General features: G+C 39.1%; 1 protein-coding gene across 2 annotated transcripts in view; it reads right to left on the reverse strand.

The window, feature by feature from the left end:
* The window catches only part of LOC136877004 (gametocyte-specific factor 1 homolog), a 61,463-nt gene extending 45,249 nt beyond the window's left edge, over window positions 1-16,214 (reverse strand). Inside the window, exon 1 of one of the 2 annotated variants that reach the window (XM_067150793.2) lies at window positions 2,137-2,275. The gene's annotated coding sequence lies outside the window, so the exon portion shown is untranslated. Of the gene's footprint in view, window positions 1-2,136; window positions 2,276-15,897 lie in introns of those variants that run through there. The other variant, XM_067150792.2, reaches the window with a different exon arrangement.
* Between the last annotated feature and the right edge of the window lie 3,911 nt (window positions 16,215-20,125).

Consider the following 20,125-nt stretch of genomic DNA (forward strand, 5'->3'; position numbering starts at 1 on the left):
TGCCCGGTTTCCAGGAATTGACCCAGCTAGCAAACAATAGCTCCTACCTGCTAGAAACATTCCATATACACTACTTTATAATAGTTCTTCAGTAGTATATTCCAGTCTATCCTGAAAAATAATTTCTAGAGCTTATTCTGATTTTTATAATACGAAATTAAAATGAAAATTACCAAAATATGCCGTTATAATGATATTTTGTTGAAAATATGCCATAAAACTTAATAAAGCCTAAATATGCATTTATATGCCCAATAAAACATGTTTAATTTTGATTATCATGCTTGGAAACGTGTTGAAAATGCAAGACTATAAGATATAATGTTAAGGGAAAAAATATGACTGGTCATAGAAATCCGCCCCCTACTGATCAACAATAACTTTACATTGACCATTGTTTGTTGTGATGTTCTTCGTTTCTTATGGTGGTGCTCAACTCCGTTAGATGGGATTACTACTGCGTACCGAGTATAACAGCCTGACTGAACATTGGCGGGAAATAGCTGGGGAGTTGGAAAACTTTCTTCTTTATTAAGCCATTCCTCTGGTTCATACATTTTCTGAGACTGCAGGTACGTTACACACTGGTTCATCATAGCATTCGAGCTATTCAGTCCCTACTCTGAGGCACTGATTGGAATGAGTCGTGTGCATATTTAATGGAATAATGACAGAGAAGTGTTGATGGCAGTCTGCGACCTGGTTGTTCCAGCTCTGGAACTTTGGACTGTTAGATCGGCACCATAGTACTGTTCATTGAAAGTGAGAAAGTGTGCGGTTTTTCATTTGATCGAGTATTTTATATGATAACATTGCTTTCAATCGTTATATTCCTACTGACGTTTTTGTAATGACCTATGTTGAATTCAGTTAGGAAAACCACCCAGTCTTTCTGAGAATCCCGTAGCGAAGCACGGGTACATCAGCTAGTAGTGAATATATCTTCCCCAGATCCTGCCCATGTTGTGGAAAGACACACAGGTGTCATCCCTGGCATCACGGTGTGGGGAGCCCATAGGATATGCATTCAGGTCACCTCTAATAGTGCTTCAGCAGACTTTGAAGGCACAGCTATATGCCATAGACATTCTGCGTCCACACATCCTACTCCTTATGGCACAGCACCCTGAGACAGTGTTCCAATAAGATAATGCAGCATATGTGTCTATGGATTCCCTAGAGCATGTTGAAGTCCTCCCCTGACCAGCTCTCTGGACCTGTCCATTACTGAACACGCATGGGATGACATTGGAAGGGGACTCTGTCCCAGTACCAACCTGCGGGATCTGGAGGGACAGCTGCAACAGCTGTGGACGAATTTGCTTCAGGAGAGGATCCAAAAGCTGTTTGACACCATTCCAAATCACACAAGTGCATGCATTGCGGTGGCCAGGGGTTGCGGTTGCGGGAAAGTAAGTATATAGATAAATATAATATAATTCAATATAATTGAAAATTACTGGATCATCAAGCTATTCTCCATTTTACTTTGGCGTTTGAAACCACAGTGCCTGATGTTAAATATATCGCGCTGATCACCGGGAGCTGGCAAGTCACTTCAATAGATCTACTCATCTTCAACTCCTGCACGATTATGGATCTTCGTATGTGTTCGATTATGATATGACTTTGTGCCTGACAGTGTTTAAAAACTAGCTCTTTTAACCGTTCTCCGCTATTCATAAACATTATAAGACTTTACCTAACACTGCGTGTGCCGTACTGCCGCTCAGAAAATTACGCACTGTTTTCTTTTAAGTGACTTACATTTTACTTCTTCCGAATTTTACAGTGTCTACCCCCGTTCATTTTTATATCACCTCTTCTACTGATCCGGAGTGTACTTGATCTTTTATTTCCTTTTCCTATGCATTGTTTTTCATGTTTTAATTGGCTGATGACCTGGACTAGGGTCGAAACCGGTACCACTTCTACTTATTATTAAATAAGAATGTAATTCACTACATTTCTTATTCTTTTGTATTGAATAGGTTGAATCTCTTTATCAATTATTTCAATTTTAACTGTAATATGTCTTCAATACAGAACAATGAAATTTTTAACTTTAAACTTTAACTGTCAGTTTTTCAATTTAAACAATCCTAGTGACTTGAAATTAATGCACAGTTTACTTACTGATGATAATTTTGACGAAGAGCAACAGAATGAAGAGGACAGTGATACTGACGCTGAAGATCTTCCGGCTGAGAGCAGAGAAGACAACTCAGATACCGAGGAAAGAGGAGCGGTTGATGAACCTCTTTTCAGGGACATCCTGTTTTAAGCAAGGAAGGATGGAAACACAAAATGGGGTAAGCACCCTGAATCTAATCATAGGAAGAAAACACCCCCCACATAATTTGCTCACCAAACTGCTAGGAGTTATTGGTGATGCACATTATGTAAAAGATGAAGGTCAGTGTTGGAAATTGTTTATAACTGACGAAATATTACATAATGTTGTTCGGTATACAAATCAGTATATAGAACACATAACGGGACATTTTCAAAGGGAAAGAGATGCGAAAGTGACTGATATTATTGAAATAAAGGCATTCTTAGGACTTTTATATTTAGCTGGTACTTTACCTGCAAACAAAAAAAATGCTGGAGGACTTGTGGCGCACAGATGGCAATGGAGTCGAAAAATTCTGGCTTGTTATGAATTTGAGGCGTTTTAAATTTTTACTTTGTTGCTTTCGTTTTGACGACAGGGTTACGAGAGAGGAGCGTAAGAAGTTAGACAACTTGGCAGCTATCCGGGAAGTATTTCAATCATTTGTTGACAACTGTAAGAAGAACTATTCCCTTGGGGCATTTGTAACAATAGATGAAAAGCTTGAAGCCTTTCGTGGAAGATGCTGGTTTAAGCAGTATATTGCATCAAAACCAGCCAAATACAGGATAAAAATATATGCCCTAGTGGATGCAAAAGCTTTCTATTGTCATAATTTGAAAATTTACCCATGGAAACAGCCAGAAGGGCCGTTTCATATCAGTAATAAACCATCAGATGTTGTTAAGCGGTTGGCACAGCCTATATATAACACAGGTCATAATATTACGGCAGATAATTGGTTCACAGACTTTGACTTGATAGTTGACTTGAAGAAGAAGTAGAGATTATCTTATGGTGGCACAATTAGAAAGAATAAAAAATGTCTGCCAGCTGAGCTTACGAATGTGAAACAAAGGACAGTAAAGTCATCAATGTTTGGTTTCAATGAGCATGCCACTTTAGTCTCCTATGTTCCTAAGAAAAACAGAATTGTCCTGCTCGTTTCCAGTCATCATTTAGATGACGACTTGATTGATGATGAAACTGGAGAAAATGCCAAACCTATAATTATGACATGCTACAATGGGACAAAGCATGGAGTAGATGTCATGGATAAAATGTGTGGGAGTTACAACGTAGCCTGAAATACCACACATTGGCCACTAGTTATTTTCTTTGCTATGTTGAATGTAGCTGGCATAAATGCTCAAGTAGTGGCTATTGGGAACGGAATGAATGTCGGTAGGAGGAGACTGGTTCTGAGAATATTATCTGAGCAGTTGGTGTCAGAAGACAGTAGGCGAAGGAGCATGAATCCAACAGGTCTCCATTCTACACTGCGTTTCCAACCTGAACAGTATAGACCTGAAGAGCAAGACAAAGAAGCAATAGCCACTGGAACTACCCTTCCTCCACTTGCTTAAAAGAAACGATGTGACATTTGCAAGCTCGCTAAACCAAAGAGGATCACTAGAATGACAAGGCACAGCTGGAGGAACTGTAAGAAACATTTCTGCCTGGAACATGGAAGAATGATTTCTCATGAATGCTTCGAAAATATGGACTTGGGAAAATAAAAGGAAAGATGAACAGTTCATTCTGTATTTTTTCTTTAGTTCTGTACTACATTGCATACTTTTCTGCTTTTACGTTATTATTACCTACATCAAATTCTGTGAACAAGGTTATGGTATATAGTTCTTATTGTTGAGTATATTATTGTGCGTGAAATAAATACAACGTAAGATATATGACACTGAGCATTCTTGTAATATTTTAAAGGAGATAAACCTGCAGGACTTTATTGTTGCTGTTAACAATGGAAATAAGAGTAAAAGGACTGTAAACATTATTTAACTCGGTTATATCCAAACATGTCTACAGGAAATGTATTTTTAAAACTAATAACACAATGGCGCCTCCTAGATGCCATGCTACTTATCGTGTCGAAATTAGAGCACAACCGACGGAGGGTTATTAATAAATACAAGACAAACAATTGATCCACTATTAGGAGAACCACAAAAGAAGATGACTTTAAAATTCAAGTTATGGAATGTGGAAGGCCTCAAAAACCTGATGAACTTAGCACTAGAAGATCTCTGGTTAGGTCAAGACATCGTAATAGCCACTGAGACTTTTCTCACAGAACCAATAGACACCCCATTGTTCTATGCAGCTCACTCTTATGCCACAAAGAAAGATAGAGGGAGACCAGAAAGAGGCATGTCATGCTTCTTTAACCCTCCGCTGGGCGCGTGTGAAGGGGATGAGCGCCATTTTCTTGTTAGCCCGCCTATTCCTCCAGTGGAGTGTGTGCTGTCGTGTGTTGAAGACGTGATTGTTGCAGCTCCATTTGGCGCCACACTAGAAACACATTTCCTATACAATACATTACTGGTCCACTGAGTGCGCCGCGCGCCTGATCATGTAAGTAAAACTATCCAAGTACCTTTGTTACTTTTTTGTCTTTATGTTTATTTCTATCACTGATAAATTGTGTGGCAATACTCTCTGATTCATATTTAATGTTTATATCTAATTAGCATGGCCTATTTGTCATACATTAAGCTCTAAAGCTTGTTAATCACACACATTTGAAATTCTTGCCGTTTCTATGGACTTATTATAAATCTGTTCTGCTTTTCATTATGTAGATGAAAACATGTTTGAGTTATCTCTCTGTAACCATCAACTTGGTGGAGAATTAGGAATATCATACGTATTGTAGTAATTTTTTCAGGTCGGTACTGATTGATGACGAGGCTATCCGCAAAATTCTAAACAACTTGCAAGATGATCAGCTAGTTGATTCAAGCAAAGCAAAGAAGATAGTGACAGTGAATTTTCTGATGCAGAGAATGAAGAAGTTCAATTTAGTGACCACCAAACTGACTCAGAACAGAGTCGCAGAGACGCAAAGGACACAACGAGATGTGAAATGATGGTGGTCTTTGGTGTCTTGTACTTACTAGGCATGAAGAAACTAAGCCACACTAATGTCGATGAACTTTGGACCCCAGATGGAACTGGAATTGAAATTCTCCAAGCTTGCTTGAGTGCAAAGACATTTCTCTTTATTCTTCACTGTATTCAGTTTGATGACAAAGAGACCAGAGCTAAGAGACTGAAAACCGACAAGCTTGCTCCTATCAGGTATGTGCTTGACAGGTTTACTAATAACTGTAAAACAAGCTACTGGTTGAGCGAGTACGTCACTGTAGATGAGAAATTGGAACCGTTTAGAGGACGATGTGGATTCGTACAGTACATTCTGAATAAACCAGCAAAATACGGTTTGAAGATCTTTGCACTCTGTGATGCTAAAACCTTTTACACCAGCAACATAGAAGTATACTGTGGCAAGCAGCCAGATGCCCCTTTCTCTGCAAAAAATATGCCATCTGCAATTGTCCACAGATTAGTGGACCCAATCAAAGGTACTAACCAAAACCTGACTATGGACAACTGGTATACAAGTGTGCCTTTAGCAAAGGAGTTACTTGAAAAGGGCATAACTTTTATTGGAACTCTTAGAAAAAACAAGAAAGAATTACCAGCTGAATTCCTGCCCCCAAAATTAGAGAGGTAGGATCATCAGTATTCAGCTACCAAAAAGATTTGACTCTAGTATCTCAGTTACTAAAAAGAACAAAGTTGTAATATTACTCTCTACCATGCATGACACAGGCACAATCGATGAAGCCTCAAGTAAGTCGCACATCATTCTAGACTATAATGCCACTAAAGAGGGAGTGGATACCGTGGATCAGATGTGTGCGTCATACACAGTGGCAAGGATCACAAAAGGATGGCCTTTGGTGATCTTTTATGCTTTGATGAATATGGTTGGTATAAATTCTCAAATTGTTTTTTAGTTCAATGAGAGCAACCCAAAAGACAGGAGGAGGATTTACCTCAGGAATCTAGCTCTTCAACTGATGAAAGAGCAACTGAGTGTCCGCGCGATGATGCCAAGCATACCCCTAGATATAAAGACATTTCTCATCAGGTACCATGCCGAAATTGTGGAGGAACCTGTGCAATATACCAAGAAAAAACGAGGCAGATGTCAAGCTTGTGGACGAGCAAAGAATGCCAACATGACCATACTGTGTGATCAGTGTAGGAAGTATCTCTCTGAAAGTTGTGTTGTCGCAAGTAACGATATCTAAAGACTAGAACGTTGTCTTGGTAACTTATGTTAATAAATCTGTAAATAATACGATGGCCAAGTTATCATAACATTGTATCAGCAAATAAATAAATAGAGTTTTAAAATTCAAATATATGAATAAACTATTTAAGAACGTCCCTAAATAAAAATATTCAGGTATAAGTAAACAAGAAACCAATATTAAAATGAAAAACCGCATGGCGCACAAAGTGCGCCACGCGCCCTCTCAAGTTACAAGAGAATTTAATTTAAATCTAAGAATTTCATTTTTGTCCGTATTGAACTGAGAATGGAAGATAGGAAACTTAAAAGGGTCCACCTTTTCAATACAAAAATGTTATAGTTTATTTACAACATATATTTACACTTGGAACTAGTTTCGACGCTGTTTGGCGTCATCTTCAGCCAAAATGTGGGAAATAGGCTAGCATGTAGACATTTATATTACACAAGGCGTTATATTAAACAATACACATCTTACAAGGAGATAAAAACAGGGATGAATATAGAAACAAATGAATCGTTGAGAAAGCAAAAGTTATACATATTAAAAATAACCTTAACCACACATCTTGCAGTGCGAAAATATTCGCTTTGAATGATTCCTGAATACAAAACGCACGCGCACACATTTCTGAAGAGCCAGCAGGCAGGAAAAAGTAAAGTGAAACCTTAAGAGTTCTTCTGAGAAGAGTTCATAATTTTTTCTATGTTCCGACTAACTAATGAAGTTTCCCTTGAGTTCCTGATAAACATACACAACAGGAAATTCTCCTTCACTCTCAACAATAGCTATAAAGACCAACGCTAAATTTCATTTTAAATATTGTGCAGAGACGTGAAGGCATGATCTTGAACATGATATAACTTCTTCATTTAACCCAATTTTTTACACAAGGTGTTACATTAAACAATACACATCTTACGAGGAGATAAAAACAGGGACGAATATAGAAACAAATGAATCGTTGAGAAAGCAAAAGTTATACATATTAAAAATAACCTTAACCACATATCTTGCAGTGCGAAAATATTCGCTTTGAATGATTCCTGAATACAAAACGCACGTGCACACATTTCTGAAGAGCCAGCAGGCAGGAAAAAGTAAAGTGAAACCTTAAGAGTTCTTCTGAGAAGAGTTCATCATTTTTTCTATGTTCCGACTAACTAATGAAGTTTCCCTTGAGTTCCTGATAAACATACACAACAGGAAATTCTCCTTCACTCTCAACAATAGCTATAAAGACCAACGCTAAATTTCATTTTAAATATTGTGCAGAGACGTGAAGGCATGATCTTGAACATGATATAACTTCTTCATTTAACCCAATTTTTTACACAAGGTGTTACATTAAACAATACACATCTTACGAGGAGATAAAAACAGGGACGAATATAGAAACAAATGAATCGTTGAGAAAGCAAAAGTTATACATATTAAAAATAACCTTAACCACACATCTTGCAGTGCGAAAATATTTGCCTTGAATGATTCCTGAATACAAAACGCACGCGTACACACTTCTGAAGAGCCAGCAGGCAGGAAAAAGTAAGGTGAAACCTTAAGAGTTCTTCTGAGAAGAGTTCATCATTTTCTTTATGTTCGGACTAACTAATGAAGTCTCCCTTGAGTTGCTGATAAACATACACAACAGGAAAATCTCCTTCACTCTCAACAATAGCTATAAAGACCAACGGTAAATTGTATTTTAAATACTGTGCAGAGACGTGAAAGCATGATCTTGAACATGATATAACTTCTTCATTTAACCACCTTTGAAAGTCTCTCTCTATATTACGTAGCTTCATTAACACCACCCTTCTGTAGATGCACAAAATAATCTTGTAATCTTCACAGGTCCGGTATTCAGCTCGACAAGAATAAAAAATTGGTATTAAGGAATACGTTTTCTGAGAGTTTGGAGGTTGACTGTGCCAGTATTTGTGGTGTATTGTTGCAGCGTTACGTGTAGGGTGGGGGCAGGTTTCTATGATGTTTATTGCGGGACATAAGGCGGTAAAGCTATGGCGCGAGATGAAGAGGAACAGGGCGTGTTGGATAGTTTAGGTCTGGGGAGCGGCCATTGTTGGATTAGGAGGGGAGAGGGAAGGAGCGGTAGGGGAGGAGGAGTGGAAGGAGGGGAAATATGGAGGGTGATGTGGTGAAAGTGTGTGGCGTGACAAAGTATTATGCATAATGTGAAAGACAGATCTGTTTTTCGGGATATTCATGTTTTTGAAAAATTCAATGAGAAAGTCGAATAGGATCTTTGGTTTCTCTGAGATGTCATTTAAGTTTAGGTTGGGATTGAAATATTGGTCTAAATGAATATAGAGGTTTTCAGTGACGTCTAGGAAAGAACCTTTGTTTAGAATATCTAATACCTCAAGATCTTGATTTATTTCAGTAAAGTTGTGCTTAAATTCTTTTATATGTAGGCCGACCGCGGAAAAACGGTTGTGTTTTATGGCATTGACAGGAACTCAAAGGAGACTTCATTAGTTAGTCCGAACATAAAGAAATGATGAACTCTTCTCAGAAGAACTCTTAAGGTTTCACCTTACTTTTTCCTGCCTGCTGGCTCTTCAGAAGTGTGTACGCGTGCGTTTTGTATTCAGGAATCATTCAAGGCAAATATTTTCGCACTGCAAGATGTGTGGTTAAGGTTATTTTTAATATGTATAACTTTTGCTTTCTCAACGATTCATTTGTTTCTATATTCGTCCCTGTTTTTATCTCCTCGTAAGATGTGTATTGTTTAACGTAACACCTTGTATAAAAAATTGGGTTAAATGAAGAAGTTATATCATGTTCAAGATCATGCCTTCACGTCTCTGCACAATATTTAAAATGAAATTTACCGTTGATCTTTATAGCTATTGTTGAGAGTGAAGGAGAATTTCCTGTTGTGTATGTTTATCAGGAACTCAAGGGAAACTTCATTAGTTAGTCGGAACATAGAAAAAATGATGAACTCTTCTCAGAAGAACTCTTAAGGTTTTACTTTACTTTTTCCTGCCTGCTGGCTCTTCATAAATGTGTGCGCGTGCGTTTTGTATTCAGGAATCATTCAAAGCGAATATTTTCGCACTGCAAGATGTGTGGTTAAGGTTATTTTTAATATGTATAACTTTTGCTTTCTCAACGATTCATTTGTTTCTATATTCGTCCCTGTTTTTATCTCCTTGTAAGATGTGTATTGTTTAATATAACGCCTTGTGTAATATAAATGTCTACATGCTAGCCTATTTCCCACATTTTGGCTGAAGATGACGCCAAACAGCGTCGAAACTAGTTCCAAGTGTAAATATATGTTGTAAATAAACTATAACATTTTTGTATTGAAAAGGTGGACCCTTTTAAGTTTCCTATCTTCCGTTACAAGAGAAGGCACGTCCGGCAGAGGGTTAAAGACAGTTTCAGAAAAGTAAAGAACACAAAGAAAGAAGAAAATACTATAATAGTGATAAGAAACAGCATGGCAATTGTTGGCTTATATTTGAAGCCAAATATAACACTAGATGAAGCAGCAAAACAGCTAATAAAAGCACTGTCTGTAGTCAAAGAAGAAGAAAGTGTAATCCTGGCAGGAGACTTCAATATTGCAGAATTGACCAACAATCCAACAAAACGAAAGTTATACTAGAACTCATTCAGGCAGAAGGCTGTCATCTAGTTAACATATATCTCTTACAATGGCTCAAGGTCAATAGACCTAGTCTTTATAGAGGAAATAAACAAATGACTGGTGACAACATGCTCGTGAGAATCGTTGAGACCATACTAGACTACAACCTAATCCAAACTGAAGATGGAGCATCCTCATCCGGGAAAGTAATTCAAACAAATGGGGGTACTCCAAGTAGAACCCCTAAGTCCGCTACTATTCAACGTAGCAATGGCAGATATCACACAAATAATGACGAACTCCCGTGAGACTACTCTAATAATGTACACTGATGACATGGCTCTGGGATCGAGCTCAAAGGCAGAACTACAGTCGACAATGATGAAGTTAGAAGCTTGAGCTTCAGATAAAAAATTTGAAATTAACCAGGAAAAAACAGTACAAATGGTGTTCTGAAAAGGTGGCAAGGTGGCCAAGGACAACACTATATCATTAAATAATAAAACACTAGAAATAGTCAAGAAATTCAAATACGTGGGCATCACGTTCCAAACGAGCATGACATCCTTCAATAACCACGTCATAGACAGAACAACAGCAGCAATCAGAGCCATTCACAATATCAAGAATATATCTATTCTATCCCTTAACACAGCGATGGCTTTATTCAAGACCGCAATAACCCTAATTATCACATACGGACTCAAAATAATATGGGACAACCTGACAATCGGTGACTTGGAGAGGATAGAAAGAGTCAAAGCAAGGTTCCTGAAGAAGGCCCTAGGAGTAAGTAAACTGTCACCCTCCAGACTTGTTTATGTACTGGCACGGGAAACCTATTTCATTGAAGATCTATGACTCAATCTACCACTGCCACCTACCGGCCCATTCCAAGAGCTTCAGAAAAAACTTCTTAAGAAACGTGCGGAAATAGACCCTGAATTCTACGGAAATGACGCCATGATCAATCGTAACTGGACCAAACAACTTCAAGAACAAAGACATGTTATAATAAGATATGCAATACATGGCTTCCACCACAAAATATGCGCAAAGACAAAATTCCACAAACCAACAGATGACTGCGTTTGTACACTGTGTAAGGAAAAGTGCGACCGCTACCATCTGCTAAAGTGCAAAAACAGATTAAAGACTCTAACAGAATACAGCAAAATATAAATTAGCACAACAAAATACTCATTCGAGTGCTCCTTTTATAAATATAAAAAATATAATGTTCAACACATGTATAGAAAGAGGAACAATCCCCAAGGACTGGAGGAAATCCATAATAAAGACATTATATAAAGGAAAAGGGCAAGCCGACAACCCAAACTCATACTGAGGGATTGCTTTAGAGAATAATATATTCAAAGTCTTCTCCAGTATAATAACAAAAATACTAACGAACCTCATTGACCATCAAATACCAGAGCATCAATTCGGATTTAGAAGGAAACGATCAGCCTTACAGGCTATAAAATGTCTACAAGAAGACATTCTGGGCGGCTTAAGACACCCCAAAGGCAAATACTATACAGTCTTCATAGACTTTACAAAGACATTCAACATGTTGGACAGAAACATACTGATGAATAAACTGGACTCCATGACAGAAGACAAAGCCATTGTAAACATCATAGGAAGCCTCTTATCACAAAACAAAGGAGATAAATGACGGGATAAGTACATCAAAAGAAATCCTTCAAACAAATGGAGTACTCCAAGGTGACCCAATTAGTCCTCTCCTGTTTAACATTGCCACATCTGGCGCAGTAAAATCCATCGAAAATCTGAAATCGGTTTCACTCTATGTATGCCGATGACATGGTCCTAGGTTCAAGGACCAAAGCTGACCTTCAAGAAGCCTTAAATAACATTTGGGTTGAAAACAATAAATTCTTCATAAACCAGGAAAAAAGGCACCGATATGGTTTTTCGAAAAGGGGGCAGGGTACCAGGAACAAAACAAAGAGAACTGGTAAATTCATTCAAACACTTAGGACTAACTCTACAGACATCAGGAACATCATACTGGATCCGCATCAAGGAAAGGGCAACTACTGCATTAAGAGCCATGTACGATCTGAAGAATATAACGAAGCTCTCTCTGAATACAGCTATGACTGTGTTCAATGCTAAAATTGTACCAATTATCGCATATGGATTGGAACTGATATGGAAATTCCTATCAAAGATCTAGAGACAATAGAAAAAGCAAAAGCCCGCTTCCTAAAAAGAGCCCTCGGAATAGCAAAAAACGCACCCTCAAGGCTTGCATATGAACTTGCAAGAGAAACCTTCTTCATTGAGGACTTCAGATGTCACGTAACGCTGCCATTGACCAGTCAAGAAAGGAAACTACTGACCCTCCGAGGAGACAAGCGGATGAAAATAGAAGAAAATTTATATTCTACAGACGCCATGATTGATAGAGGATGGACAAAAGAAAACCACGACAAGCGTTCTGTACTGACAAGGCTGGTGATACATGGATTCCACCACAGAATATGCAAGAATACGAAATACCATGAACCCCACAGAGACTGTTTTTGTAGTCTGTGTGATCAGTTCTGTGACAAATATCACTACTCCTCGTGCAAGAATCGCAAGAGAACCCTACTAGATTACAGCAGAGACTAAAACTCACAATTCTCTATGTACATTTGTACGCTCTTAGTAAACTATTATATATCTTCCACATAACTCACATTTAGGCCTGCCGTAGCGCCGATCTCAGATAATGGGGAAACAGCCATGAAAGAAGAGGAATTGGTATTAGTGTCAGCCAGTGGCGGTTCGTGACATTTTATACTAGCAGGGTTGTACCGCCCTCTTTCCCCCACCCCCCACCCCACCCCAATCAGTCCAGTTTTCACTGACCAGTACCACAATATTTTTTAGCTCAAATATAATAATCCGATGAAACTGGCCGAATAGAAATCTGCTTCAGAGACAGAACGATCACGTAGTGAATATCAGATAATTTCTTGAAAACCTGGAAAAAATACCTGGGTTGTGAGATGTATCTGTCTCATCGTGGCCCCTGAACACTAGTTCAGACTGCTCACTTAACTTAGCAACATAGATCAACTTACTGAGAATGTATCGATTCTTTGAAACTCGTTTGTTTGATTATTAAATTTAAAGTCTGTATGCACTGTCTAATTGGCATCAGATACCGGTATCTAATCTACCACGCATAGCAAATTCAACACCATCGTTTACGTGTTTCTTGCTCATTTTAAGCTTTTTTTACCAAGGCGCATTATGTCTGAAACCCTGACTCATGTCCATGCAGAGTAAATTACATACATTGTCAAACAAGAGTAAAAAAATAAAATAACATTTTTTAAAAAAAGCATTCTTATTTCACATCCACAGAGTCAGTGTGTTTATAACGTGAGGGTTTGAATTTCTTAGTTAATGCATTTTCTTATAACCTTCTCTTCTTGTGCAATAGGCCTACTCTTTAAATTCGGTCAAGGCCGTAATTTCTTTAATTCTAGTCTATGTTCAAAACTTAAATTCCTGCCACTACTTATCTGCTACTTACAGAATTCATCTTCGTCGTCTTCTTAAATTAAGACTGTAACATTTAGTTTTCAACTGGGCAGATCGGATAAGCACTGAACATACAAATGAACATGAGACTTAAATATTAAAGGTAGAATTTACACTGTTATTTAAACTAGTATTGTAGTTTTATCCAGGGTGCGAAATCAGAAATAAATGGTGGGGGAGAAGGGACATAGGGTTTAACTACTAGTGTTTTTCAGGCAGTATTTCGTGGGGGGGGGGTTACATTTCTCCTGTAATTTAATTACCCCCCTCCCTCCCCACACAAATGTAAATTGTACATCTTTTTGTTTGAATTCTGTTGTTATAATGAGAATGATAAACATTAGAATATTATTCCAATCAGCTGAGAAGTTTTGAGAGACGAGGCGCGATTTGTCCTGATTTATTGCTTTCATTAGTGGAACCTTCCTCTATCAGGGCTAAGTTTTGAATGAAAAAATTTGTCGGTTTGTACACTGCTTAAGTGAATATTGTCCTATTGACTACTTATCGGAAACACACCCTCTACAAGAAGTACAAGAATGGTGTAAGCTCGAGCTACTTATAGAAATGACAAGGGAGGAGAGCTTCAAGTAATTTATATTTTTCCCGGGTTTCAGATGGACTTATCAGAGTGATATATGAATAATAGGTTGCAGGTCCGAATTGCCACTGCTGCGTTGTTTTATTGCTGAAGGTCTAGCAGTCACTTGAATTATTGCTGATGTTTTCATAAAAATATGTACAGTAAAAATCATTCATTTCAGTCATAAATTATATGTGTTCTACATTTTCTCATAATTTTATAATGAAAGAATCCCCCCCCCCCACCGGGCAATTTTAGTGGAGGGGAACCTTCGAGATAAAATCGTCGGTGGGGAGAAATCCCTCCCTTCCCCCCGCGATTTCGCACCCTGGTTTTATCTACTGAACACTTGCTCTTGCACTACAATTTAACCAACCTACAAATGGTTCCATCACTGTATGGTTACATTTTAAATCTTTATTTTAGCTTCTTTATAGAATTGAATTGTTTCAACGGTTAGTAGGCCATAGGCCTAATGGATTTCATTGTTTTGTAAAATGTTTTAGAATTAAACTCTAAGAACAGTTAATGTAAGACGTGGGGGGAATCAGAGTGGTTGGCGATGTTGCTGAGGGTTCCGCCGGACAGCCTTTACACCCGCCTGCACTCTTCCTTTCCCTGAGAAGTTACACGTCCATCCAGGCTCCTCCCGCTCCCCGCACACTTGCTAACTTTATCGAAACCTACTCAAGTCTCTCCTGCCACAGCCCAAGCACGTCAAGGCTAAAGAGAAAATCGTGCTTGCTGGAAAGCAGCCACGGTCTGAAAGCCTTTGCCATATGCCATATCTTAGAAAATAGAAAAGCGAAATGTTCACACCCAAAATTATGAAGCAACATTGTATAACCGACAAGCACACCACCTTAAGTTCGACTTCGCTACACTTGTCCATCTCTTTATGTAATCGGTTACAGAGTGAAATTATGTAAAGTGTTTTTGAAAAGACCCGGCGCCCAAAAGCCCCTTATGCGCCAACTACCACTGGTGTCAGCCTTATCTATTGCAGTGGAGTAGAAAGCACGAATCATGATCCTACTAAATTTTCAGAAATGTCAGAATGACCTATTTGAGTGAACGTCTTTCATCAGTAAGTAAATAGAATCGATAGGATCTCAATTTTACATGCACCACTTTATATAGTGAAGCTCTTTCTCTTAAAATATCATTTTATTGTATATAAATTCCCCATCCAAATGATCCATATACAGACGTATGCAATCCTATTACGCATAACCCTTGTAAGGAAATAGCTCAGTTAACTGAGTACTAAGAGCTAAGAATAACTTGCACCTCATTTTACATGAGAATCGGTTCAAAGGAAAATCTTTCACTGACACCAGAAAGGAAACTGGAACGAGATCGTGCGTTAAAGCTCGAGGAGAATGACTTTAAAAAAATCTAGAACGTATTCATAACTGACATAGATCGTAGAGATAATTCTGGAGCAAGTCTGGGGATATGACCAGCCTTATCACGAGATCCGGTCTTTAATCCTGGTTAATCATGAAACCATAGACCTATAGTGGAAAAATGTGCATACCGGATACCGGTACCAAGCGGAAAAAAAATGAATTCTTATTACACTAGACTACTCACACTCTAATATAAATAAGTTGGTTTCTCTTGAATAATACCTCAAGAGTAGAATTCAGATGATTCCTACCTTGCTACTTTCTTCCCTTATCTCTGCGGACAAACTGCGCGCTCAACAGTACCACGACCGACAATATACCGTTTCTTCTTGTTGAGAATATCATATTTCCGTATCGTCTAACATGCAGTTGTTGTCAACAATGTCGAGAAAGAAATCGCTGTTTGGACTAAAATATCCCTGTGTTGGGTTCTATCACTTCACTAGTTCTGTAGCTGCCTCTGTGGATCAGTGGTAGAGTGTCGGCCTCCGGATCCCAAGATAGCGGGTTCAAACCCGGCAATGGTTGGATTTTTGAAGGGCGGAAAAAAGTCCATTCGACACTCCATGTCGTACGATGTCGGCATGTAAAAGATCTCTGGTCACACATTTGGTGTTTACCCGACAAAATTAATTAAATCTCAGCCATAGACGCCCAAAAGAGTTTCGGTTGACTCCCATCTAGTGCGCCTAGAGTAAAACGGAACGTCGAAATTGACGAGCAGACAGCCAGATGGCGTCAAATTAAAATGTCTGCACACGGTAGCTGAGGCCATACGATGATTATTATTACTAGTTCTATCAACGAGCTAGAATAACATAGAGGGGCTGTAGGACTGACATCAGCGCTCCCTGCTTGAAGCAAGTTGTCAAAACAAAGCGAATTGGCGCGAGAGCATATGTTGAGGTGATAGGCATCAATTATTGAATTGAAGTGTTTTCATTTATACTAGTGTGTTTACATGCGTAAGCGAGTATTGACTGGGTGAAATGTCGTAGACACAGCCCAATAAGCATCAGCAAGCAAGCAAGCAAGTTGAGGTGACAAGGGAGATCGTGCATGCCAATTTAATTTCCTAAGTTTTAAGAAGTGAAAACATAGATTCTCGCTTTCAAGAATGCCAGCCGTAAGCTCAGCGTATGGTTGTGCTAATCGGAGTAATAAAACCAAGGGTATATCGTACTTTAAGTAAATATTACTGAATTATAGCCGAGATTCCTTTTTGTAATTTCTGCTTGTAATTAAATCCATTTTATTGTTTACTTAGCGAAAGTACGGATAGCCACGGTAATTATTTGTCGAATTTTGTTTTAGATTCCTTTTAAAGAACAAGGAATTAACGGAACAATGCGTTGTGAGGGCGAAAAGAGATAAATGGTACGGTATCCCACTCAATTCAGTTGCTTATGCTCTGTACGTTTCCAGCCCTATTTAATTTTCATTCACATTTACAAATAAAGGAAATGGAGCGCCCACCACCAAGAAAACGTAACCACAAAAAATCATTTATTTCGTTCAAACGTACACCAGTATGGTAAATACAGTACCGGTATTTTACTGCTATTTTTGAAATGTATACAGCCTTTATTGTAGATGTCATTTGCCTTGGTATTTAAAACTATGCCACACTTCATAATGGACAACTTTCAAGCTTACCTTTCAGCTAGTATTCCCAGAATGATATGGTAATGGGAGAAACATGATATCCCTCCTATATTATAATAAATAATTACACTAAACGATTATTGTGGTAAGGTATTCATGGGCCGCCTCTGTGGTGCACTGGTTAGCGTGAGCAGCTGCCACCCCTGGAAGCCCGGGTTCGATTCCCAGCTCCGCCACGAAATTTGAAAAGGGGTACGGGGGCTGGAACGGGATTCTATCAGCTTGCAGAGGTCAACTGAGTAGAAGTGGGTTCGACTCCCACCTCAGCCATCCTCGAAGTGATTTTCCGTGGTTTCCCACTTCTCCAGGCAAATGCCGGGATGGTACCTAACTTAAGCCCGCTGCCGCTTCCTTCTCCCCCCACAAGGCCCCTGTTCAGCGTAGCAGGTGCAGCCCTCCCTCACAGTTGTTTCACCCGACCCAATGTCCCACGCTCCAGAATACTGTCCTTGAGGTGGTAGAAGTGGGATCCGTCACTGAGTCCGTGGGAAAAAACAACCCGGGAGGGTAAACAGACTAAGAAAGGAACACAGTACTCATGAGGATGCAATAATTTTAAAAATATGAACAGAATGAGGTTGTAACCTATTGTAGGTCCCTATGATTTTAAGGCTTCCTGTCATAAATATTTATGTCCATCATTTTTATTTTAATTTACGTTTAACCACAACAGCCAAGCAGGGCAACGCTCTTGTTCCGATTTCGAGGCCTATTCGTATGTCACTGAGCGATGATTTCGAGCTACCCTACAATTAACTGATCGTGATGTTGGCCTCGTGCCGCAATATGACGAAGTGGCGGTATTCGCTTTAATGCTTCAAGCTTTCGGCAACGGTCTTTAATTCTCCCCCAGTGATTCTAAAATGCGTATTTTCTACACTTTTCGTCCTTTAAAGACCATGCCCCCTTGCTTGTGTGACTACAGGAAACATGGCGGACGTTCGTTCTATTAGCTTCACCCAGGCAGCGCTTCCGTCTCTCTATGTTATTCTAGCTCATTGAGTTCTATATAGCGAGTCGGCTTGAGAGGTGACGTAACAATACTTCGTTTGCGTGCGTTGTTACTGGAAATTTACGATAGTGGCAATTTATATATACGGTAACCCCACTCATCATTTCCCTAGTATGCCTCTTAAGTGTTCAGTGACGCCTAGGCTATCTATGACAGCATTTATGTTGAGTAACAAACCAGCCTTCGGGCTTGAAATACCCAATAGCCTATACATACAATAATATACCCTGTCTTCCTTCTCTGGGAAGTTGGTGAATTTCTTGAATGCTACTTCAGAGGCTCTACAATTGATAAATTAATTTGTAGCCGTCTTCTTTTCTTCCCCCCCCCCAACCTCCTTCCATATGTTGTACAATAGTAATGTTTTCAATGCCATAGGTTAAATGAAATAAATTAATTAAGGTTCGCTGGAGTGGGTATGTAGTGTTTCTGCTTTAGTCTTTGCTGTATTCGGACAGGGTTTTCACTCGTTTTGGGCAGGTCATCACACTTGTGCCATAGAAATCTAGTTCTATTTCGTTAATGTTAACTTCTTTGTTTTTATGGTTTTCGGAGACGTCGAAGTACCGGAATTTTGTACCGTAGGAGTTCTTTAACGTGCCAGTAAATCTACCGATACGAAGCTGACTTATTTGAGCACCTTCAAATACCACCAGACTGAGCCAGAATCGAACCGTCCGAGCTACCTACTCAGCCCTGCTTCTACTGTATTTCATTCCTCTTCGAGGTTCTTCTCTTTAGAAGTTCATTGCATGGTCCGGTAGATGGCAATAGCATTTTATATAATAATAATAATAATAATAAAGTACACAATTTATGCACAAAGTTCAAACACTATAAATTAGTGCAAAACTCTTGTACTGGTCTCTCTTGTCTTTTACTCGTGACAACACTGCAGCGGCCGTAGAGTTGGCCACAAAGTTCACAGACGCAGTTGGATTTGGGCACCTGGAAACATTTCGGCATGCCAAAGAATTGTCGAAATGTAGCAGGTCCTGGTTCGCATCTGTCCACGCTCTAATTCATCACAAACTCAGGCCAGATCACCTTTCTTTTCGTTTACAAGGGCTCCCCAACGAGCGTATGTATAATGACACGCCAAGGGTTGCCTTAAAAATAAAAATAATAAACACGCCTTGACTTTTTCCATTGAAATCAGGTCGCTCTTACTTAATTTTTCCCAGATAATCTCTATCCAATAGATGAGAAATAGAGATTATTTTTGCCTTGAATAATGCCATTGCAGTCTTCAGGGATAGTCTGCTTATGGATTTTATATATCGTAGATTGCCTTTGTTGTTGTTGTTGCTGCTGCTGCTGCTGCTGCTGCTGCTCTCAGTCTTATGTACCTACCGTACGTGTATTTATGTTCAACCTTTGTCCCGTTTCTCTTCGTAATGAATTGTTACGACCGAGTGCCCTTCCTGACGTCAACCTCATCAGAGGAGTTAATGAGATGAAATGAATGACATGATACATGGCTCTAGAAAGGGAGAGGATGAAACCTGGAGCCGACACATAGCCTACTTCTGTCGAATAGAAAGGGGAGTTAGGGATTGGAATAACTTACCAAGGGAGATGTCCAATCAATTTCCAATTTCTTTGAAATCGTTTAAGAAAAGACTAGGAAAACAACAGATAGGGAATCTGCCACCTGGGCTCCTGCCCTAAATGCAGATCACTATTGATTGATTGATTGATTGATTGAAGGGGTCTGCTCAAGGCTTCACTTCTCCATCGGACAGACGGACGAATCACCATCAACAGCATCATGCCCTCACTCCGTGACCACTGTAGATAGA

This window comes from Anabrus simplex, chromosome 7, assembly GCF_040414725.1.
Source record: "Anabrus simplex isolate iqAnaSimp1 chromosome 7, ASM4041472v1, whole genome shotgun sequence".
NCBI lineage: Eukaryota > Metazoa > Arthropoda > Insecta > Orthoptera > Tettigoniidae > Anabrus > Anabrus simplex.